The sequence below is a fragment of the Hyperoodon ampullatus genome (genome assembly GCF_949752795.1).
Source record: "Hyperoodon ampullatus genome assembly, chromosome: X".
Classification (NCBI taxonomy): domain Eukaryota; kingdom Metazoa; phylum Chordata; class Mammalia; order Artiodactyla; family Ziphiidae; genus Hyperoodon; species Hyperoodon ampullatus.
Window position 1 is genome coordinate 23,443,041 of NC_136913.1, and position 6,000 is coordinate 23,449,040.

Here is a 6,000-nt window from a genome sequence, read left to right on the forward strand (position 1 = left end):
CTAGGGGCAAGATGGGAATAAAGATACAGACCTACTAGAGCATGGACTTGAGGATATGGGGAGGGGGAAGGGTAAACTGGGATAAAGTGAGAGAGTGGCATGGACATATATACACTACCAAATGTAAAACAGAGAGCTAGTGGGAAGCAGTCGCATAGCACAGGGAGGTCAGCTCGGTGTTTTGTGACCACCTAGAGGGGTGGGATAGGGAGGGAGATGCAAGAGGGAAGAGATATGGGGATATATGTATACCTGATTCACTTTGTTATACAGCAGAAACTAACACACCATTGTAAAGCAATTATACTCCAATAAAGATGTTAAAAAATAAAGAAAGAAATAAAAAGCCTACATACTGTAGGATTCCATCAATATTATATTCTGGAAAAGGCAAAACTCTAGAGAGAGTAAAAAGTTCAGAGTTGTCAGGGGCTCAAAGTGAGATTTTGAGGCATGGACAGGTGGAGCACAGGAGATTTTTAGGGCAGTGAAACTCTTCTGCATGATGCTCTGCTGGTGAGTAGATGATGTCATGCCTTTGTCAACTAGTATAGAACTGTAAAGCACAATAAGTGAAATGTGTTATAAACAGTGGACAATAGTCAATAATAATGTATCACTATTAGTTGATCAATTATAACAAATGAAGTTGTATCCATTGAACCAATACAAGATGTTAATAATAGGAGAAACTAACTGGAAGAAGAGAGTGGCTGTATGGGAACTCTTTGCACTATCTGCTTAATTTTCTGTAGTCCTGAATCTGTTCTTTAAAAAAGTCTATTAATGTAAAAACTAGAAAAAAATCTGGACAAGAACACATAGCCAGTACAGAGCTACATACAACAATACCAAATAAATAAGAGTCATGAGTAATGAAAAGCAAAAGATAACAATGCTAATAATTTGATCCTCTAATTAAAACTCTAAGGGAATAGGCACAGAAAATAGTCAAACATATAAGGAACTTCAGAAACCTGGTAGAAAAAAAGATCACCACAGCGAAATCAAAAGACTGGCCGGAAACAAAATCAACAATTCCTTATATCATGTTAATAGAAAATACACCAGGAGCTTCAAGATGGCGAAAGAGTAAGACACAGAGATCACCTTCCTCCCCACGGATACACCAGAAATACATCTACACGTGGAACAACTCCTACAGAACAGCTACTGAACGCTGGCAGAAGACCTCAGACTTCCCAAAAGGCAAGAAACTACCCACGTACCTGGGTAGGGCAAAAGAAAAAAGAATAAATGGAGACAAAAGAATAGGGACGGGACCTGCACCAGTGGGAGGGAGCTGTGAAGGAGGAAAAGTTTCCACACATTAGGAAGCCCCTTCGCGGGCGGAGACTGCAGGTAGCGGAGGGGGAAGCTTCGGAGCCAAGGAGGAGAGCACAGCAACAGGGGAGCGGAGGGCAAAGCGGAGAGACTGACGCAGAGAGGATCAGCACCAACCAGCACTCACCAGCCCGAGAGGCTTGTCTGCTCACCCGCCGGGGCAGGTGGGGGCTGGGAGCTGAGGCTCGGGCTTCGGAGGTCGGATCCCAGGGAGAGGACGGGGTTGGCTGCGTGAACAGAGTCTGAAGGGAGCTAGTGTTCCACAGCTAGCCGGGACAGAGTCCGGGAAAAAGTCTGGACCTGCTGAAGAGGCAAGAGACTTTTTCTTGCCTCTGTTTCCTGGTGCGCGAGGAGAGGGGATTAAGAGCTCTGTTTAAAGGAGCTCCAGAGACGGGCGTGAGCCGCGGCCATCAGAGACGGGCATGAGACCCTAAGGTTGCTGCTGCTGCCACCAAGAAGCCTGTGTGCAAGCACAGGTCACTCTCCACACCTCCCCTCCCAGGAGCCTGTGCATCCTGCTACTGCCAGGGTCCCGTGATCCAGGGACAACTTCCCCGGGGGAACGCACTGCGCGCCTCAGGCTGGTGCAACGTAACGCTGGCCTCTGCCGCCGCAGGCTCGCCCCGCTCTCCGTACCCCTCCCTCCCCCCGGCCTGCGTGAGCCAGAGCCCCCGAGTCACCTGCTCCTTTAACCCCGTCCTGTCTGAGTAAAGAACATACGGCCTCAGGCAACCTACATGCAGAGGCGGGTCCAAATCCAAAGCTGAATCCCAGGAGCTGGGCGAACAAAGAAGAGAAAGGGAAATCTCTCCCAGCAGCCTCAGGAGCAGCGGATTAAATCTCCACAATCAAAGTGATGTACCCTGCATGTGTGGAATACCTGAACAGACAAAGAATCATCCCAAATTGAGGAGGTGGACATTGGGAGCAACGATATATATATACATATATTTTTTTCCCTTTTTCTATTTCTTGTGCGGGTGTATGTGTATGCTTCTGTGAGTGATTTTTTCTGTATAGCTTTGCTTTTACCATTTGTCCTAGGGTTCTCTCTGTCTGTTTTTTTTCTTTTTATTACTTAAAATTTTTTTCCTTAATAATTATTTTTTATTTTAATAACTATTTTATTTTAATTATTTTATTTTATTTTATCTTCTTCTCTCTTTCTTTGTATTTTTCCTTCCTTTTATTCTGAGCCTTGTGGAGGACAGGCTCTTGGTGCTCCAGCCAGGAGTCAGTGCTGTGCCACTGAGGTGGGAGAGCCAAGTTCAGGACACTGGTCCACAAGAGACCTCCCAGCTCCACATAATATCAAACGGCAAAAATCTGCCAGAGATCTCCATCTCAATGCCAAGACCCAGCTCCACTCAATGACTAGCAAGCTACAGTGATGGACACCCCATGCCAAATAACCAACAGGACAGAAACACAACCCCATCTATTAGCACAGAGGCTGCCTAAAATCATAATAAGGCCACAGACGCCCCAAAACACACCACCAGACTTGGACCTGACCACCAGAAAGACAAGATCCAACCTCATCCACCAGAACACAGGCACTAGTCCCCTCCATCAGGAAGCCTACACAACCCACTGAACCAACCTTAGCCACTGGGGACAGACACCAAAAACAACGGGAACTACGAACCTGCAGCCTGCAAAAAGGAGACCCCAAACACAGTAAATTAAGCAAAATGAGAAGACAGAGAAACACACAGCAGATGAAGGAGCAAGGCAAAAACCCACCAGACCTAACAAACGAAGAGGAAATAGGCAGTCTACCTGAAAAAGAATTCAGAATAATGATAGTAAAGATGATCCAAAATCTTGGAAACAGAATGGAGAAAATACAAGAAACGTTTAACAAGGACCTGGAAGAACTAAAGAGCAAACAAACAGTGATGAACAACACAATAAATGAAATTAAAAATTCTCTACAAGGGATCAACAGAATAACTGAGGCAGAAGAACAGATAAGTGACCTGGATGATAAGATAGTGGAAATAACTACTGCACAGCTGAATAAAGAAAAAAGAATGAAAAGAATCGAGGACAGTCTCAGAGACCTCTGGGACAACATTAAACACACCAACATTCGAATTATAGGGGTCCCAAAAGAAAAGAAAGGGACTGAGAAAATATTTCAAGAGATTATAATTGAAAACTTCCCTAACATGGGAAAGGAAATAATTAATCAAGTCCAGGAAGCACAGAGTCCCATACAGGATAAATCCAAGGAGAAACACGCCAAGACACATATTAATCAAACTATCAAAAATTAAATACAAAGAACAAATATTAAAAGCAGCAAGGGAAAAACAACAAAAAACACATAAGGGAATCCCCAGTAGGTTAAGAGCTGATGTTTCAGCAGAAATTCTGCAAGCCGGAAGGGAGTGGCAGGACATATTTAAAGTGATGAAGGAGTAAAACCTACAACCAAGGTTACTCTAACCAGCAAGGATCTCATTCAGATATGACAGAGAAATTAAAACCTTTACAGACAAGCAAAAGCTAAGAGAATTCAGCACCACCAAACCAGAGAGACCACATTACAACAAATGCTTTACAACAAATGCTAAAGGAACTTCCCTAGGAAGGAAACACAAGAGAAGGAAAAGACCTGCAATAATAAACCCCAAACAATTAAGAAAATGGTAATAGGAACACACATATCGATAATTATCTTATATGTAAATGGACTAAATGCTCCAAAAACGGACATAGATTGGCTGAATGGATACAGAAACAAGACCCATATATATGCTGTCTACAAGAGACCCACTTCAGACCTAGGGACACATACAGACTGAAAGTGAGGGGATAGAAAAAGATATTCCATGCAAATAGAAATCAAAAGAAAGCTGGAGTAGCAATGCTCATATAAGACACAATAGACTTTAAAATAAAGACTATTAGAAGAGACAAAGAAGGACACTACATAATGATCAAGGGATCAATCCAAGAAGAAGATAACAACTGTAAATATTTATGTACACAACATAGGAGCATCTCAATACATAACGCAAATACAAACAGCCATAAGAGGGAAAACGACAGTAACACCATCATAGTAGGGCACTTTAACACCACACTTTCAGCAATGGACAGATCATCCAAAATGAAAATAAAGAAAGAAACACAATCTTTAAATGATGCATTAAACAAGATGGACTTAACTGATATTTATAGGACATTCCATCCAAAAACAACAGAATACACATTCTTCTCAAGTGCTCATGGAACATTCTGCAGGATAGATCATATCTTGGGTCACAAATCAAGCCTTGGTAAATTTAAGAAAATTGAAATCGTATCAAGTATCTTTTCTGACCACAACGCTATGAGACTACATATCCATTACGGGAAAAAATCTGTAAGAAATACAAACACATGGAGGCTAAACAACACACTACTTAATAACCAAGAGATCACTGAAGAAATCAAAGAGGAAATCAAAAAACACCTAGATACAAATGACAATGAAACACGACGACCCAAAACCTATGGGATGCAGCAAAAGCAGTTCTAAGAGGGAATTTTGCAGCAATACAATCCTACCTCAAGAAACAAGAGAAATCTCAAATAAAAAAACCTAACCTTACACCTAAAGCAATTAGAGAAAGAAAACAAAAAAAGCCCAATATTAGCAGAAGGAAAGAAATCATAAAGATCAGATCAGAAATAAATGAAAAAGAAAGAAATGATAGCAAAGATCAATAAAATTAAAAGCTGGTTCTTTGAGAAGATAAACAAAATTGATAAACCAGGGCTTCCCTGGTGGTGCAGTGGTTGAGCGTCCGCCTACCGATGCAGGGGACACGGGTTCGTGCCCCGGTCGGGGAAGATCCCACATGCCGCGGAGCGGCTGGGCCCGTGAGCCATGGCCGCTGAGCCTGCGCGTCCGGAGCCTGTGCTCAGCAACGGGAGAGGCCACAACAGTGAGAGGCCCGCGTACCGCAAAAAAAAAAAAAAAAAGGATAAACCATTAGCCAAACTTATCAAGAAAAAAAGCAAGAAGACTCAAATCAATAGAATTAGAAATGAAAAAGGGGAAGTAACAACTGACACTGAAGAAATACAAAGGATCATGAGAGATTACTACAAGCAACTCTATGCCAATAAAATGAACGACCTAGAAGAAATGGACAAATTCTTAGAAATGTACAACCCTCCGAGACTGAACCAGGAAGAAACAGAAAATATGAACAGACCAATCACAAGCACTGAAATTGAAACTGTGATTAAAAATCTTCCAACAAACAAAAGTCCAGGACCAGATGGCTTCACAGGTGAATTCTATCAAACATTTAGAGATGAGCTAACACCTATCCTTCTCAAACTCTTCCAAGAAATTGCAGAGGAAGGAACACTCCCAAACTCATTCTATGAGGCCACCATCACCCAGATACCAAAACTAGACAAAGATGTCACAAAGAAAGAAAACTACAGGCCAATATCACTGATGAACATAGATGCAAAAATCCTCAACAAAATACTAGCAGAGTCCAGCAGCACATTAAGAGGATCATACACTAAGATCAAGTGGGGTTTATCCCAGGAATGCAAGGATTCTTCAATATATGCAAATCAATCAACGTGATACACCATATTAATAAATGGAAGGAGAAAAACCAGATGACCATCTCAATAGAT